The following is a 20,095-nucleotide window of genomic DNA, read 5'->3' on the forward strand; positions in this document are numbered from 1 at the left end:
CAAAATATCTTGATCAATGACCAATATAATCAAAAGGAGTCAGGTTCCATTTAGTAAATAGAAATTTATTTTGAGCTTTCCTTCCCCAAACATCCTAGTCCACTGTTACTTGAATAAACGAGATTGCCTGACTATACCATCTCATATACCATACTGAATAAACTTTATAAAGCATATTTTTAGAATAAACCTCCTTTACTGCAGAATTTTTAATGAATTCTATAAAGAAACAGAAGCAGTAACTTTCTACATCTTTGCAGAAGTTGATGATATGCCTGACTTGACTGGCTAAGTGTCAAGCATTTCATGCTGCCAAGAACCCTCTCTGCATTGTATGAAATAGGATTATATTCATACTAGAAAGTACTACTTAAGAGTACTAGAAAGGAAGTATGGAGTTCCTACATGATTAATAAAGAAATAATATGGAAAGTGATAAATAGTTCTTCCTTAAGTCACTGGAGCCCAGTAAATCCTTAAAGTGATGTACAAAATGAGAGCATTTTTATGAGAAAGAGGAGGAGAGAAAAACGAAAAGGTGAAGATTTTGATGTGTATCCTATGTATCCTAAAAAGTAGGATACACAAGAACAAAGAGGAAGAGGATATTCATTGAGCTCTTCCATTGTGTAGACACTGTTTTTAGCACTTACAATTATTCTGTTTATAAGCATAGCTTTACAAGGTAGGTACTATTATTATTTCTATTTTACAGAGAAAGAATCTAAAATAACGAACTAAATTGTGGCAGACATGGTATAAATTTCAAGTAAAAAAAAGAAAAATCTCCTTTAATTTCTGTGATGTGAAACAGTGAAGCACTACCAGGTAGAGCACTTTCAAAGTTCAGTACAGACTTTGGTTCAGGGGAGGCTGTAAAATTCTGTTGTTTAATTTGCAGATAAATGACCAGACAACTGTACACACAGTGGGAATATATTCACTCACACAATTAAAGTAGTCTTTGGGATTCAAATAGGCCAAATGGACCTAATATTTAAATTTAATATAGTTTATAGTTACGATGAGCCAGTATTAATATGATTTTCTAGAACAAAACTGTGGTGATACAAAATGGAGAATTACTGAGCCTGGGAATCTGGGTTCAAATCATGACTTTGCCACTATCTAGTACTGTGACTTTGAAACCTTTAGTTTTCTCATGTATAAAATGGGGAAAATATGTCTTCTACTTATCTCACAGGTTTGTTTGAACAAGGCAAGGGCTATATATTCTGTGTCTGAATGCCCAGCGTCCATTCCTTGGTTTCTTTGGGAATAACTAAACCAACATCGCATAACATGTTGGAGGTTAGTTATCCAAAGTCAAATTAGCCTGGGAAGTGAAGAAAAGGATAATTCTGCAGGGGTCTGAGAGAGGTAAATTCGATATGTAAAGCATTTACACTTCATGGTAATGGATGTGGCAGAACCTTGACAGGACAGCAAATTAAAGATGATCCTCAGTCTCTGTTAGTTACATTGCAAATCCTCTCCTGGGGACTCTTCCACATCCTGATTTGAAAACTGGCTTAATTTTCCTGGACATCTTCTGTCTGTTTTAGCTTACAGTAAGGCCAAACAGAGGATAACATATAATAAAAACAATAACATACTGCCAAAGTAAACTTCTGTGCAAAACAGGGATTTTGTAGTTCTTCAGAAACATTTGAAATATAATTAGGAATATATATAATACACAGAGTAAATTCAAACAACAGAACTGTAGAAAATGGCTGTGGCTACTCCTTCCATCTAAAAATAATTTCAACCCAGAAAATGTGGTAAGGGTGCTATAATATCCTCTGTACATTCTTACATGCCAGAAATACTGAAACATAGGGTTTTTCCCTTAAAAAATCAAGTTGCAGCAAGCACTCTGAGAGTACAAAATCAGCATCTTATGGTTCCTACTTCGTTTCCAAAATGTGTTATAAATTACAAATTTCAAAGGCTTTAAACCTAAACTCAATAACTGCATTCTCTTTAAGGCCAACAGGCCAAACACACCATAAGGTAAACTACCCATAATAATTTTTACCACATCATCTACTCTTCAGTATTTTTAAGAGTTCCTTAAATTGTCTGCTCAGAAAATATTTTCCTTATCAACCCACCCATAATATGTATATGGCTATTGGAGAGAGGCCTGCAAGTATAGACTTAAATTTTATGAAACTGAGTGCACTGGGACCTAATGCTGACCCCAGAGTTAAACAAGAATGTACACTTGCATGTGATTAAAAAGCAGGAACTAATTCACTGTGACCAGGAGAGTCTGACTATGCAGTTCAGTTTGGTTTGTAACACTGAACTGAATGCTCTGCAGTTGTCCTATCCTTAGTCCATATATACTTAGATTAGTGATAACATTTCCTTACCCAAGCAAGCTCACAAAATCGTTTATATTGTTTATTGTCTAAAGGGTCTATGTGGAATCATGATATGAAATCATGATATGTCATCAGGGAATCTGTAGTTTGAAGATCCTGAAGAGAATACAGAATAAATTCCTAAAAGACTGTTTAGAAAATGGTACACAATGGTCAGAAAAATAAAATGTCTTTATTATTTATTTATTTAATAAACACATGTACAGCATTTTTTGTCACTTTTAAGTGCTTTTACAGATAATAACTCATATAATTCTTAAAACAACTCACTGAGGTAGGCAAGATTATTATACCTATTTTGCAGATAGAGGTACCAAAGCACAGAGAAGTTCAGCAACTTGCCCAAGGTCACAGATCTAGAAAAGACTAAGTTCGGTTCTGAATCCAGGAAGCTGCCTCCTTAAACGATTCTCTGATGTCTCTGCTATTTATTGCCTCTGCTGTTGAAACAGATGGGCATAACAAAAATCCCAGAGCCCCAATGTTTAATATTTGTTAGTCTCAAGATTTTCATTATAAAGGCTGCATTTTAAAATTTGCATATCGGTTACTAGGTACCATGGCAATGGATTTTTTTAAATTAAACTAACTACTAATCGAGAATAAATTTAACTCTCATATATAGATGCCCAAGCTCCAGCCTAAATTCTATCTGCAACTGTGGCTTCAGATTATATGTGCCTCCACATCTCTGGCTCCCATCATAAGCAAGGCTTGGTCTCCTGAGAACAGAGTAATAAGTTTCTCGGTATATGTGACAGTCTATTTATTGCATCTGGCCCTAGTTCACCTGGAAGCCTGGCTCAATCTTTTAATTTTCCCATTTATTTCTTTATCAACTGCAAAATATATGTATGTTCATTATAATAATGCAATAATCAAAAAACATATTTTCTAAAAATAATAATCTCCTCCACTCACATTCTTGGGTTAATAGCCTCACATTCTGATGTGTATAACAATTTTCTCTATGTTCATATATATATAAATAAATGAATATGTATTTTTTCTAAAACATGACACTGTTTTACAAAACTGGGATCACAGTATATACATTAATGCTCAATATGCTTTCTCAAAAAAAAAAAAACACAGATACCCACCTGAGTCAATCAATAAATACAAATCGTTTTAATAATTACATGATATTTCAAAATGCAGATATGTCATAATTTATTGAACTATTTTACTCTTGAAAGAACTTCAGCTTTTTTCTTGCTCCTTAGACAATAATTCAATAAATATCTATGAATATAGTCTTGTGGAGGTGGCGGTGAAGTAGGAAGACCCTGAACTCACTTCCTTCCATGGACACACAAAAATTACAACTCTCTCAGAGCAACTAAGAGAACAACCTGAAGACTAGAGGGAAAGATTTTCTACAACCAAAGATGTATAGAAGGGACCACAATGAGATGAGTAGAAGAGTAGGAGAAAAAGCATAGTTAAGACTAATACCCCACTCCCCAGAAGAGCAAGCTACAAAAGGGAGAAATATCATAATTGTAGAGGTGCTCCCCAAGGAGTCAAGGGTCCAAGTTCCAATTGGGTCCCTCAGCCCAGGGGTCCTGAACCAGGAATAAGCCCTCAGAATATCTGGTTTGAGAACTAGAGGGGTTTGAGACAGTCAGAGGGCTATAGGAAACAGACATTCTGTTCTTGAAGGGCCACAAGCAAAATCACACGTGTTCTGAGTTCCAGTGCAGAGACAAGGCTCCTTTGAAAGCAGCCTTGGTCAGACACACCTACTGATCTTAGAGAACTTCCTTGTGAGAAGGAAGGTAACTGGGACTCCCCTTGAGGGCAGTGATGCTGGCAGCAGCCATTTGCAGGAGCTTATTCTCCTTGACCATAACAGCACTGTGTGTGCTGTGTGCCCAGTTGCGTCCGACTCTTTGCAATCCCATGGACCATAGCCCACCAGGCTCCCCTGTCCATGGAATTCTCCAGGCAAGAATACTGGAGTGGGTTGCCATTTCCTTCTCCATAACAGCACTAGTAAATGCTATTTTGGAATCCTCCTTTTAGCCTATTAGCTCCTGGGACTCAGGTAAGCCCACCAGTGGGCCGGTATCCACCCAGAGCTGCTTCCCCAGGCTGCATAGACAACCAACTGAGCACCTAGCCCAGCCCTCCAACAGGCCAACACCAACTCTGTGCTCATCCCCAGCCCCAGCCCTCTAGGTCATGTAACCAATCACATGAGATGTCTAGCCTCTCCAGCAGGCCCACAGTTCTGCACAAGGCACAGCTTCACAGCCAACCAGGTCAGGAGCCAACCCTACCTATCAGCATGCCCACAGTAGTCAGCCCTACCACAATGGAAGAGCATATGCAGCCCACATGGGGGTCCCCCTAGAATACACAACTCTAGCAAAGTGGGGGGGAATGTGCTTCTGGGCCCCACAGGACATCTCCCATATAAGGCTGCTTCTTAAAGGCTGAGAAACATAACTGACCTACCTAACACACAGAAATAAAGAAAATTGGGCAAAATAATGAGACTGAAGAATATGTTCTCAATGACAGAACAAAACAAAACTTCAGAAAAAGAACTAAATGAAGTGGAGATAAGCAATCTGCCCAATAGAGTTCAAGGTATAATCATAAACATGCTCAGCAAACTTGGAAGAGGAATGAGTGAACACAGTGAGAAATTCAACAAAGAGTTAGAAAATATAAAGAAAAAACAGAACTGAAGAATACAATAACCAAAATAAAAAATACACCCAAAATAATCAACAGTAGATTAGATCAGGTAATTCAGAGGAATGGATCAGTGAACTGGAAGATACAGTAGTGGAAATCACCCAAGCTGAACAGAATAAAGAAAAGAATTTTAAGAGGTGAAGATAGTTTGAGATCTCTGGGACAGTAACAAGCATACAAACAATCACATTTTAGGGACAGCAGAAGGAAAAAAGAGAAAGGAGCCGAGAACTTATTTGAAGAAGTAACAGCTAAAGATTTCCCTAACTTGGAAATGGAAACAGACATCCTAGTTCAGGAAGCACAAAGTCCCAAACAAGATGAATTCAAAGAGGTCTATGTCAAAACTCATTACAATTAAAATGGCAAAATTTACAGACAAAGGAAGAATCTTGAATGTACAAGAGAAAAGCAACTAGTTATATACAAGTGAAGGAAACTTCTATAAAACAATAAGCTGACTTTTCAGCTGAAATTCCACAGGCCAGAAGAGAGTGGCACAGTATACTTAAAGTGATGAAAGGGAAAGACCTACAACCAAGAATACTTCACTGAGCAAGGTTACCATTCAGACTTAAAGGAGTGGTAAACAGTTTCACAGACAAGCAAAAAATAAAAGAGTTCAGAACCCTAAACTGGCTTATAAGAAATATTAAACAGACTTCTCTAAGTGGAAAGGAAAAAGGAATACCTAGAAATGTGACAACTGTAAATAAAAAAAAATCTCACTGGTAAAGGAAAACATACAGTAAAGGTTGATTTATAAAGCTAGTATAAGAGACAAAAATAGTCAAATCATTCATAGCTATAATAAGAGTTACTGCTGCTACTGCTACTGCTAAGTCGCTTCAGTCGTGTCCGACTCTGTGCGACCCCACAGACAGCAGCCCACCAGGCTCCGCTGTCCCTGGAATTCTCCAGGCAAGAATACTGGAGTGGGTTGCCATTTCCTTCTCCAGTGCATGAAAGGGAAAAGTGAAAGTGAAGTCGCTCAGTCATGTCCGACTCCTAGCGACCCCATGGACTGTAGCCTACCAGGCTCCTCCAGCCATGGGACTTTCCAGCCCAAGAGTACTGGAGTGGGGTGCCATTGCCTTCTCCGATAATAATAAGAGTTAATGGATACACAAATCAAAGATTTGTATAAAATATGACACCAAAAAAATTAAACTTGCCAGGATGGAGGAGTAAAAATATAGAGTGGTTAGAATGTGTTCATTAAGAGATCTCAACTTAAAATAATCACATATATGATTATATATAAAGAGCTGGTTCTTTGAAAAGATAAACAAAATTAATAAACCTTTGGCCAGACTCATCAAGAAAAAAAGAGAGAGGGTGCAAATAAATTCAGAAGTGAAAGAGAAGTTACAACTGACACCACAGAAATACAAAGGATCATAAGATTATCATGAACAATTATATACCAATAAAATGGACAACTTAGAAAGTATGAATAAATTTCTAGAAATGTACAATCTCCTAACACTAACTCAGGAAGAAACAGAAAAATAAACAAATCAATAATCAGTAATAACACTGAATGGTAACAAAAGATCTTCTAACAAACAAAAGTCCAGTATCAGACTGCTTCACAGGTGAATTCTATCAAACATTTAAAGAAGAGCTAATCAACATTATTTTAAAAGGATTATACCTCATGATCAAGTGGAATTTATCTGCAAATCAATCAAGATGACACAACACAATAACAAACTGAAGAATAAGAATCATATGATCATCTCAGTAGATGCTAAAAAACTTTTGACAAAATACAGCATCCATATATGATGAAAACTCTCAACAAAGTGAGTACAGAAGGAATATATCTCAACATAATAAAGGTCATATATGACAAACCCACAGCCAATATCATGTTCAGTGGTGAAAAGCTGAAAGCATTTCCTCCAAGATCAAAAACAAGACAAGGATGTCCACTTTCATCACTTATAGCCAACATAGTTTTGGAAATCTTAGTCACAAAAATTGGACAAGAACAAGAAATTAGAGGAATCCTAATTGGATAGGGAGAATTAAAACTATTACTGTTTGCAGATAAAAAAACTCTATACAGAAAATTCTAAAGATACTATAACAAGATTATTAGAACTAATAACTGAATTCACTGTTACAACACTGATATACAGAAATCTACTGTATTTCTATACACTAATAACAATCATAAAGAGAAATTAAGAAAACAATCCCATTTACAATTTCATCAAAAAGAATAAAATACCTAGGCAAAAACTGAACCAAAGTGGTAAAAAAAATTGTACTCTAAAAACTGTAAGACACTGATGAAAGTAAGATTACACAAATGGAAAGGTATACTGTGCTCATGGATTTGAAGAATTAACGTTAAAATGACCATATTACCCAAGGCAACGTATAGATTCAATGTAATCTCTATCAAAATACCAAAGGCATTGGCCACAGAAGTAGAATAAATAATTCTAATATTTGTACAGAAACATAAAAGACACTGTCTGGCCAAAGAAATCTTGAGAAAAGAGAACAAAGGAGGAGATATCACATACCTTGATTTCAAACCACCCTACAAAGCTACAGTAACCAAAACAGATACACAAAAACAGATACACAGATCAACAAACAGAATAGAGAGCCAATAAATAAACCCACACTTAAAAGATAATTGATCTATGAAAAAGCAGGCAACAATATACAACGGGGAAAGACAGCCTCTTCAATTAAATAATGTTGTGAAAACTTGATGGCTCCATGCAAAAGAATCACACCAAACTACTTTTTCACACCATATACAAAAATAAACTCAAAATGGATTAAATGCTTAAATTTAAGAACTGACACCATACAACTCAGGCAATAAACTCTTTGACATTAGGTTTAGTAATATTTTTTGGACTTGTCTTCTCAGGAAAGGGCTTCTCTGATATCTCAGTTGGTAAAGAAATCCACCTGCAATGCAGGAGACCTCAGTTCAATTCCTGGGTTGGGAAGATCCTCCGGAGAAGGGAGAGACTACCCACTCCAGTATTCTTGGGCTTTCCTTGTGGCTCAGCTGGTAAAGAATCTGCCTGCAATGAGGGAGACCTGGGTTTGATCCCTGAGTTGGGAAGATCCCCTGGAGAAGGGAAAGGCTACCCACTCCAGTATTCTAGCCTGGAGAATTCCTTGGACTGTATAGTCCATGGGGTTGCAAACAGTTGGATATGACTGATTGACTTGCCTCAGGCAAGGGCAACAAAGTAAAAATAAACAAATGGGATTACATCAATCTAAAAAGCTTTTTCACAGTGAAAGAAACTACCAACAAAATGAAAAGGCACCCTATTAAATGGAAGAAGATATTTGCAAATGGCATATGATGAGGGATTAATCTCTAACATATACAAAGAACTCAAACAACTCTACACGAAAAAAACCCAATGAGCTCCATTAAAAAAAATGGAGAGAGAACTGAATAACATTTTTCCAAAGAAGACATGCAGATTACCAGTAGGCAGGTGAAAAGATGCTCAGTGTCACCAGTTATCAGGGAAATGCAAATCAAAACCACAATGAGCTATTACCTCACACTTGACAGGATGGTTATCATCAGGAAAGACAATAAATAACAAGTGTTGGCAAGGGTGTGGAGAAAAGGGAACTCTGGTGCATTGTGAGTGAGACCGTTAACTGGTGCAGACAATATGGAAAGCATATGGAGGTTCCTCAAAAAGTTGAATATAGAACTTCCATATGATCCAGTAAATTTCACTATGGGGTATTTACCTGAAAAAAAAAACAACAACAATAATATAAAAGATATATGCACAACAATGTTCACTGCAGCATTATTTATAATAGCCAAGATATGAAAGCAACTTGTGTCCATCAAAAGAAAAACAGACAAAGATGTGGTGTGTATATATACGTATACATATGCGTATATATGTATATATACACACAGTGGAATATTACTCAGTCATTTTAAAAATCTTACCATTTGCAACAACATGGATGAATCTAGGTCTTATGCTAAGTGAAATAAATCAGACAGAAAGAGACAAATACTGTATGATTTTACTTATTTGTGGAATCTAAAAAACAAAATAAACCAAACTGAAAACAGACTCATAGATAAAGAACATTTGAGTGATTGCTGGGGATGTTAGGAGCCACAAAATAAGGGATGGGAATTAAGAGGTAAAACCTTCAGTTTTAAAATAAATAAGACAAGGGGATGTAATATACAGCATAAGTAATATGGTTAACAATATTATAATAACTTGGTATAGGGATAGATGACTAGTAGAACTATCATCATGATTATTTCATAATGTACCCAAATGTCAAGTCACTATGTGGTATACCCCAAAGTAACATAATATTGTATGCCAACTGTTATTTAAATAAAATATTTAAAGAAAATAGTTTTGTATATGCTTTTATGAGTACTAGTACTTTTAAGCCAATAGGACAGAATGTCAAAATTTCAATCTTGCCATTTCTTCTCAGAATGATAGAAATAATTTGTCTCCACCCCAATATTTTGAATATCTATTTCCCTACGTGCTCAAAAGTATTGGGTGTTACTCTGCCTTAAAATTTTGTCAATTATATTTTGTCATTTTAATTTTAATTTTGACTAGTAACGAGGATGAACATCTTATTTATCGAGTTATGAATTTACTAAAATAATGCTATTCTTACGTGTTGATTATTTTTTCTTGACAATTTTCATATATGAAAGATATTAACTCATTGTCATAAATCAATCTTTTTTACCTAGTTTAAATCATCTTTTGCCATGCAACTATGCCAGTTTGATGTGTGTGGTTTTCAAGTATCTACTTTTCCTAGGAATATCTCCTCTACTCCAATTCTTCTCCCAAATTATTTTCTAATATTTTAATAGCATTGTTTACATTAAAATTTTTCAATCTATTTGGAATTATCTTCATGTGTGATATGAAGTAATTTTGTATTCCCTTCCAGAAGAAAAGCTGGTTTTGCCAAACCGACCACTTAAGTAACTGATATTTTTCTCACAGAAACAAAATACGACCTTTGTCTTATATTACATTCCCATATATGCGTGGATCTAGTTCTAGTCTCTTTATTCCATTCCACTGAGGTCTTTGTCTGTTCCTAGCCTAAACTGTACTGTTTTGATTATGAGGCAGCTTAAGTCTTACTGTTCACCACATAGGACCTAACACTAAGAAACAGTGAATGTTTGAACAAGATGTGCATGGTATAAAAGAAAAAAAAATTGTGTTCAAATCAGAAACTATGAACTGAAAATTTCATACCTATCAAGTTACTTTTTAATTATTTCTTCCATCAGTGCTGGCTGATGTCTTAACTTTTTACCCCTAAGTATTTATTATTTTTATTATTTTCTAAGTCTGAGTATCAACATTCTGTAAAAGGCACAACTATGTTGTTGTTGTTCAGTCATTAAGTCGTGTCAGACTCTTTGTAACCCCATGGACTGTAGCCTGGCAAGCTCCTCTGTCCATGGGGTTCTCCAGACAAGAATACTGGAGTAAGTTGGCATTTCCTTCTCCAGGGGATCTTCCCAGACCAGGGATTGAACCTGTGTTTCCTGAATTGGCAGGTGGATTCTTTAACATTGAGCCACCAGGGAAGTCCAAGAGGCAAAACTATAGGGACCAGTTAAGAAATAGATCAGAAGTTCCCAGGGTTTGGGATGGGGAGAGGGAATTGACTGAAAAGGGTGACTGAAAATGGGTAGTTCTTCAGGCTTGAGAATGTTCTGTATCTTGACTGTGGTGGTGGTTTAATGACCACCAAATAACACATTTGTTGGAGCTTATCAAACAGTACACTTAGCAAGTGTGGATTTCATTATATGCCAGATATATCTCAATAAATTTGACTTAAAGTATATGTGTTGAATATGTCATTTTCTGTATTTTGGGGATAAAACCTGATCTACTTCCTGCAATACACAAAGCTGGAATCCAAGATTACCTTTGTTTTAACCCCCTGTAACAAAACAAAATCAGAATTTCAGGGGGGAAATGTGGACACTCCTGTCACTGTTGCATTTTGACTTTCTGTCATACAAAGAGATCATGCTAGGGAAGCAATTCACTGTCTTACACAGATTTGATTACAGTTCCCAACAAACATTCTACAAATTGTTAAAGATACTGACATTTTCCTAAAGCTAGAGGTTAGAGCTGGAGGTCTGGTCCTCAGTAGCATCTAAGCACTAATTTTCCACTTAAGGAAATTGAGGCTGAATGAGGTTTAAAATTGACAGAGCTTTGGGCCTCTAGTGTTCTTGTTTCCACTTTCTCTATTTTTGTCAGTGCATTTAGGGTAAAACTGTTCTCCTTGTTGACTCTTACTGGAATACACAAGCAAGAAACGATACTATCTCTCAAACACCAGAGCCAAAAAGCCAGGGAAGATTGATGAGCACTTCTGCAGACAGCCAGCCCCAGTCTCAGTTCCAGACACAGGGACAGAAGGTTCATCCTGGTAATCTACTGAAACAGCCCTGATGGCAGCTCCAGATTTAATGCTATCAGGGTTTATCTTAGAGGAGTTAGTTTCCAGAGTCAGAACAAGAAAGAGGGGAGGGGGTGAGACTAGGTTTAAGAGATATCATGACAATGTGCCTGCTTTTTCTCACTTGTGAAAATGTAGACTATCTGAAAGTAAACTGATAGGAGCCATGTTGAATTAACAGATTATCACTAATACCTTTTATCCACTTACCTTGAACTGCAGAATAAATTTATAGATTTTTATTTCCAATGTCATTCTATTTTTCTGATGATATTGTTAAGCTTTCCCTATACTTATATGATGTTACATTAATTTTATATTTATTATTTGGACAAGATAATAGCATAGTAAAACAACATGGCATATTAATAACCCATTGCAAATAAAATGGCTTTTCCCAGAGCTTCTTTATGGATAACTTTTCCCTTGAAAAATCTCAAGCATGATAAAATTTCTCATAGTGGCCCTCATATTTCTTTCAAGGGGCTATATCTTTCTATAGATTGAAGACTATCAATTTATTATTATTACTGCTAATAATAAATAATAAAGTAATAAATGCCATCAAGCAGTTTAGAAAAGAACACTCTAAAATGTTGAAACTGTTCAAAATAGACAGGGCTGCCTTCAGAAAGGAATTCCTAGGAATGTTCAAGATGAACCTATGCTTTCTTTCAAATTTTGTTCATTCACCGTTCCTTTATTGGTCACCTGAAGATTCTTGCCAGCCATATGGCTAAAGGATTTCATGTTGGGGGATGACTATGGACTCAATGGCCTTTAAAGTTTCTTACATTTCTACACTTCTTGACTCTATGTTTCCACATTTTTATTCAGAGTTTTCAACAGAAGACAATAGGCCGTGTGTAGTTCACTGGTTTCATGATTTCATCTTCTATGGCTGAATAATTTCCCACCATATCTTTGCCATGTAAAGATGACAATAAACACCTTTAAAAGTTTATACTGATTTACGAAAACCATAACAAAAGTGGCAAATATCTCTCATAACATTTTACTTTGGCCTGTAAATCAGGATATTTCATAATAACTACACCAAAAATATACTGTCACTTCTGTATCTTAGGAAACAGGTTTAAAGAATATATATGGATAATTATGTATGTATTGGGCTTCTCTGAGTGACTGAACTGAACTGAACTGAACTGGGCTTCTCTGATGGTTCAGCGGTAAAGAATCTGCCTGCCAATGCAGGAGTTTTGGGTTTGATCCCTGGGTTGGGAAGACCCCCTGGAGTAAGAAAGGCAACCTACACTATTATTCGTGACTGGAAAATCCCATGGACAGAGGAGCCTGGCAGGCTACAGTTCACGGGGTCACAAAGAGTTGAACATGACTGAGCAACCGAGTACACAGGCACTGACCAACTGTGAGTCAGTGTGCACCTTCAAAAGGCATTTGGAATCAACACTTAGCAGTAGCAGAAAAACTGTTAAGGTTGCAAGGGAAAAAACAAACAAACAGGTATATTCCTTAATCACTGTGTATACATGGCTAGAAACTGGTGATGAGATAATTGATCTCAAGGAGGATATTACGGCATTTTTCCTCTTCATTCTTTAGTGAACAACCTCATTCTCCAGTAACACAACATAAATTTATGCATAGTATGTTATGTTATTAAGAAAGTATTTGGTTATTGGGACAGATAGCACTTCAGAATCTGAATAATAAAGAGAAAAGCTTGTCTCTTCAGTTACTTTTGGGAAGAAAGACAGTGATCTATTTATACCTGAGGTAGTGATAGAATGAACATATAATAGTAACTTGATGACAACATAAGTTAATAGCTAAGGCTCTTGTGTACTTTAGCAAATTGCAAGAGGACCAGAGATTGACCAAATACCATGCTGGGAAATTCACAACAGGAATTTGTTTACCTTCTCTATGCTTGTTTATCCTATCCAGTTAGCTGCATTATTTTTCATTCATCTCTGCATTTTGCTCTTGAAATTAAATCCTAATAGACACTGAAGTCTAGGTTTTCAACCACAGACTACTAACACAATTATTATACTATGCAAGCCACTATTATCTCTAGAAATGGGAGATAATGGAGATATGAGAGAAAACTAAATTTAAACATAACTGAAAATAGCCCTTTTTAGATTTTTTCAAACACTGACTAAAAACAGTTCTCACAGTTTTAATTCCTTCTAAGTATTTTGAGATGAACTCAAAGGAGGCAGAAGTGGGTGATTGGCAATTCAGCAAATGCTCCTTTTACTCTGTGGTGAGATCTGTCTTTAAGGGAAGTGAGCAAATGCTAATAATGGAAAGAAGTAAGGGACACCGGGCAGGGAACTGCAGACCTGTCCTTTGGAAGGACAATGTCGCTCTACCTTATAAGGGATACTTAAAAGCTGGATTACATAATTTTCATCACTTGCTTTCAACCTCTTTAAAAAAGGCATTACTTACTTGTAGAAGGAACATGTGGGTTTTGTTTTGCCTGTTTTATTTAGCAGAAGACTACTACAAAAGTATCTTTCCTAAATACTAGATACAAGTGCACATATATTTGGCTCTCATCTCCTTCTCTTTCTGAAAATGCCCATTATGGCAATGGGCCAGGGACATCTGCAAGGCCTATGGCAAGCAATATGAAAAGAATGCCAAATGGAAAATTTTAGGCTCAAATGAAATAAAGCCAGATGCTTCTGATCCATACAAATATTAATATTTCCTTTTCTCATGGTAACTTGAGGGTTCCCCTCTCCTTTTAAAAATAGTTTATTTCCCTCTTTACACATGTCACAGGTCTGTGATAACTCACAGAATACCAAGTGTTTCATGAACATAACTTTGTCATTGAAATGGTTTCCAAAGACCACTTCTTTTCCAGCTTCCAGATCATGGATGCTATGCTAAGAGTCAGGCAGCATCACCTTCTTCTAACCTAAAGTTGGGCCCAGGAATACTGAGAAAGGTGATCAAACGAACTAGTCAGGTCTCAGTACCAACCACTCACATTGGAAGCATTTTCTCATTTGTCTCCATTTTTCCCTACCCCTCTAAGTTCTATTATCTTGCTTTGGGTTCTGTTGAGTTCAGTCCTCAAGGGCCACACGGAAATACAGTTAGCAGAGTTATATTTACACAGTGAAAACAATTTCATTCTGTTCAACAAACCCACCAAACTCCCCGAAAGACGAACTTGTCCATGCATGGAAGGGCTCTGGTTTCCTATGATTCAAATACCAAAGTTGGAATGAAACTAACTCAAATTATTATCAGATTATCAGGATTTGGCTGATTCCCTGCCCTTTAATGTGTGGCAGATGAATTCTTCTGATCTGGCTTGCTCCCAAGTGCTGACACTGTCTTTGAGGGTATTATGGGAGGGACTGAAGTGTTAAGTATCCCTGAAGAAGAATTTGTATGTTTTTTCAAGCATGCAGCTACCCGAATATTTATAGTCTATCAATTTGCCCCAAAGAATAGAAATAGTTTTCACATATTTAATTCTTATTTTATGTCAGGGCTTTTATTCCACTGAAGATCTTAAGTTATACAATTGTTAACTGATCATAAGACATGTAGAACATAACGTGACATGTGGAACACCACCTCACATAGTAGTAAATGTGACAATTTTAACAATCCATTTTATTTTCTTGTGAACTTTCTGAATTTAAGATAGTAATGGAATATTCTTATTTTACCTAAGTAAATAATTTCATTGCCTATTCGTAGTGACACAAAGGGTTCCTATTTAGTTGTAATTTAGTTTATGAGCTAAAATGTAGTTTAACTCACTTTAAAAGTTGGGCAACTGATACATGAAGAGTCATTAAGCTATGTGTTCTAATTTTGTATATGCTTGAGAATTTCCAGCAAATAAACCTTAAAAATATAATGCAAACTTAAATTGTTCAAAGTTACTTTTAAGCCCAATTATTTCAAGGGGAATATCAGGACTTTACTCAAAGATTTCCTTGGTTGCAAAGACAAATTGTCTATATGCTCTAAAATTCTTTACAAGTTTCAAATTTCCTACCAAGTGTGAAAATGCCCTCTGTACAGCCACTATGGAGAACAGTGTAGAGATTCCTTAAAAAACTGGGGATAGAACTGCCATATGACCCAGCAATCCCACTGCTGGGCATATACACCGAGGAAACCAGAATTGAAAGAGACACGTGTACCCCAATGTTCATCGCAGCACTGTTTACAATAGCCAGGACATGGAAGCAACCTAGATGTCCATCAGCAGACGAATGGATAAGGAAGCTGTGGTACATATACACAATGGAATATTACTCAGCCATTAAAAAAATTACATTTGAATCGGTTCTACTGAGATGGATGAAACTGGAGCCCATTATACAGAGTGAAGTAAGCCAGAAAGAAAAACACCAATACAGTATACTAATGCATATATATGGAATTTGAAAGATGGTAACGATAACCCTATATGCGAGACAGAATAAGAGACACAGATGCATGGAACAATTTTGTGGACTCTGAGGGAGAAGGTGAGGGTGGGACGTTCTGGGAGAATAGCATTGAAACATGTATATTATCATATGTGAAACAGAACACCATTCCATGTTCGATGCATGTGACATGGGCTCAGGGCCGGGGCAATGGGATGATCCGGAGGGATGGGATGGGGAGGGAGGTGGGTGGGGGGTCCAGGAAGGGGTACACATGTAAACCCATGGCTGATTCATGTCAATGTATGGCAAAAACTATTACAATATTGTAAAGTAATTAGCCCCCAACTAAAATAAATAAATTTATTAAAAAAAAAAAAAAAAGAAAGAAAATGCCCTCTGACTCAAACAGTCAACAATTTTGTATTTTTTGCAGTATGCACAAGTATGAAAGGTTAACTGATGGTTCATATAATTCATTTTCTGGGCTCATAGCAGACTTAAAACTGGTCTAGACAGAGTGGTACCTAGATTTATTTTATTTTATTTTACTTTGCACAGAAAACTAAATATAACTTGTGTATTATTATAAATACAAATGTTTCTTATTCTGTTTTTGCAAATCTGCTTCCATAGGGGTGGGATGAGAAAAGGAAGGGAGGAGAGGAGATTACCATTAGGAGGAAGAGTAATCTTTACTTCACTAGGAAATAACATCAGAAGACACTGACTGGGACATTTTCATTATTTCCATAACTCTAGCTGTTCTGGTAAAGTCAGGAGAACGATCCTTTCAGAGTTATTTCTGTAGCTGTAGCATTTAACCAAATTCGGAAGCTACAAGATCAGATAAAATGTAAAGGAAATTAAAATATGTATTTAAAATACAAATGAATTAAAAACATACACTTTTTAAAGCCTCCATTGTTATTCCAAAATATCCAAGTCAATTTCAGTTTGGATTAAATTAATTTAAATATTCTGACAAATGTATAACAATATGTAAATATTACATTCAGTGGCTGTAAGTAAGGACCAACATTTGCACAGAACAGTCATAACAGGAGAGAGAGGAAGTAGAAAACATTCATGGGTAAAGCTCTTATTCCATCTTCTATTCCAGAAGGGGCTTTCTTCATGTTCTCCAACTTTCCAAACTATATAGTCTCTATCACCAATATCAGCCTTTTAGGTGGTTGGTGACGATAACTCAAGGACTATGATAGGCTTGAGGGAAAGAGTTAAAAAGAGGATAATGAGTGTGTGCTCAGTCAGTCATGTCCGACTTTTTGTAACCCCATGGGCAGTAGCCCACCAGGCTCCTCTGTTCAAGGAATTCTCCAGGCAAGAATACTGAAGTGGGTAGCCATTCCCTTCTTCAGGGACCTTCCTGACTCAAGGATCAAACCTGGGCCTCCTGCATAGAAGGAGGATTCCTTTTTTTTCAGTTTTTTTCTTTTTATATTTTATTTTACTTTTTAAATTAGAGGATAATTACTTCACAATATTGTGATGGTCTCTGCCAAACATCACCATGAATCAGCTTTAGGGAACATATGTCCCCTCACTCTTGAACCCCTCCTCCGACTTCCCTCCCCATTCCACCCCCTAGCTTGTCACAGAGCACTGGTTTTAGGTTCCCTGTGTCATACATCGAACTCCCACTGGTTGTTTTACATATGTTAGTGTATATGTTTCAATGCTATTCTCTCATATCATCCTACCCTCTCCTTTCTCCACTGTACCACCTGAGTGATAAGGGAAGCCCCGAAAGAGGATAATAGCTGGCATTATTTTTTTTTCCCTGAAAACAGGATGGATTACAATGGTTTTATAACATGTTAAGTAAAGATGCTATCAAAACAAGTGACAGTAATTTTTACTGTACTGTCAAAAATTATGTGCTGCTTTGGATATTAATTCAAATGGAAAAGTATGTACTAACATCCCAAAATTGTTTGTTTCTCATGCTGTTAATTTTTTCCCATTAAAAACTTCACCATTACAAATATAGGCGATTCATGAATTCACAGCAATGAAACAGTAAAGGCCTTTCAAGATCCTTTTAGACAAGAAGGCTATGGCCGGCCTGTAGGTCTCTTTCAGGCTGATGGCTGACCCAGACTCCAACTTCACAGGGTTTCTCTCCTCAGAGATCCGATATCAGACCGTTTCCATTGCACTGTCATAAGAATGTCAGTCCTGACAACCCACATGCAAAGTGACATGATTTGAAAGAGGTGACACAGTGGTTAGACATACCAGTAAAAACACCACCATTGCTTTGAGAGGCAAGCTCACTGATAATTTAAGAAGCCAGGTGCCATACTTGTGGGGACAGACAGGGCTTAGAAAATGTTAAGGTAGCTGAAATGCTGCCACAACAATACTGGCCCTCATCACAGGAGAGTCCAGCATCAGAAATTCAAGGTTTTCCTTCTCCTTCCAGACTCCAACTCTGACAGAAACACAGCAGAGCCACCTACTCACCATTAGAAGGATGGAAACTTTTTCTAAAACATGTAAATATTTATTAAACACATACTTGTATTAGTCATCTACTGCTCATAGTTTATCTACTTTATTCAGGCCCTTTTCTAAGGTGGCATATTCATTTTCTAACCTCTGTTTGTGGGATATCATATCAGGAAAGAGGGGAGTTTGTTCCTTTCAAATTATTTCTAATATATTTCAAAAATATTACATAATTTAAGTCCTCATCCCAAAGGGGTGCTGCATGACTATTACTGAACACATACTGATCCCTCAGCCAAACGGATGAATTCAACAGTACTTTTTTGGTAATGTTCCATGAGAGCACTATGTTTTGTCTAGTTTGCTCCCTACTATATTTTAAAAGCCTACAACAATGCCTTGCACAAGGAAATGGCAACCCACTGAAGTATTCTTGCCTGGAGAATCCAATGAATAGAGGAGCCTGGCAAACTACAGTCCATGGGGTGGCAAAGAGTCAGACACGACTGAGCGACTATCACTCACTCACTCACAACAGTACCTAGTGTATAGTATGTCCTCAACAAACAGTTAAAGAATAAAAGAATACAAACTTTTTTTTTTTTTACAGTAGTATACATCAGGGACTATAGCTGTCTAGAAAACATTATTAACTATAGAACTCAGTAAAATCAAGACCGGGAGCTGACTGTGGCACAGACCATGAACTCCTTATTGCCAAATTCAGACTTAAATTGAAGAAAGTAGGGAAAACCGCTGGACTATTCAGGTATGACCTAAATCAAATCCCTTATGATTATACAGTGGACGTGACAAATACATTCAAGGGATTAGATCTGATAGACAGAGTGCCTAAAGAACCATGGACAAAAGTTTGTACACTGTGTAGGAGGCAGGGATCAAGACCATCCCCAAGGAAAAGAAATGCAAAAAGGCAAAATGGTTGTCTGAGGAGGCCTCACAAATAGCTGAGAAAAGAAGAGAAGCAAAAGGCAAAGGAGAAAAGGAAAGATGTACCCATTTGAATACAGAGTTCCAAAGAATAGCAAGGAGAGATAAGAAAGCCTTCCTCCGTGATCAATGCCAAGAAATAGAGGATAACAATAGAATAGGAGAGTCTAGAGATCTCTTCAAGAAAATGAGAGATACCAAGGGAACGTTTCATGCAAAAATGGGCACAATAAAGGACAGAAATGGTATGGACCTAACAGAAGCAGAAGATAGTAAGAAGAGGTGGCAGAATACACAGAAGAACTATACAAGAAAGATCTTCATGACCCAGATAATCATGATGGTGTGATCACTCACCTAGAGCCAGACGTCCTGGAATGAGAAGTCAAGTGGGCCTTAGGAAGCATCACTACGAACAAAGCTAGCGGAGGTGATGGAATTTCAGTTGAACTATTTCAAATCCTAAAAGATGATGTTGTGAAAGTGCTGCACTGAATATGCCAGCAAATTTGGAAAACTCAGCAGTGGCCACGGGACTGGAAAAGGTCAGTTTTCATTCCAATCCCAAATTCTTTGGCAATGCCAAAGAATGCTCAAACTACCACACAATTGCACTCATCTCACATGCTAGTAAAATAATGCTCAAAATTCTCCAAG

General features: G+C 36.8%; 1 protein-coding gene across 7 annotated transcripts in view; it reads right to left on the reverse strand.

Annotated features, from left to right (window-relative positions):
- Window positions 1-20,095, reverse strand: part of ANGPT1 (angiopoietin 1) — a 797,336-nt gene that overhangs the window by 529,269 nt on the left and 247,972 nt on the right. The gene's annotated exons all lie outside the window — the stretch shown is intronic.

Source organism: Giraffa tippelskirchi, chromosome 6 (assembly GCF_054371585.1).
Source record: "Giraffa tippelskirchi isolate mGirTip1 chromosome 6, T2T-mGirTip1v1.2.pri, whole genome shotgun sequence".
NCBI lineage: Eukaryota > Metazoa > Chordata > Mammalia > Artiodactyla > Giraffidae > Giraffa > Giraffa tippelskirchi.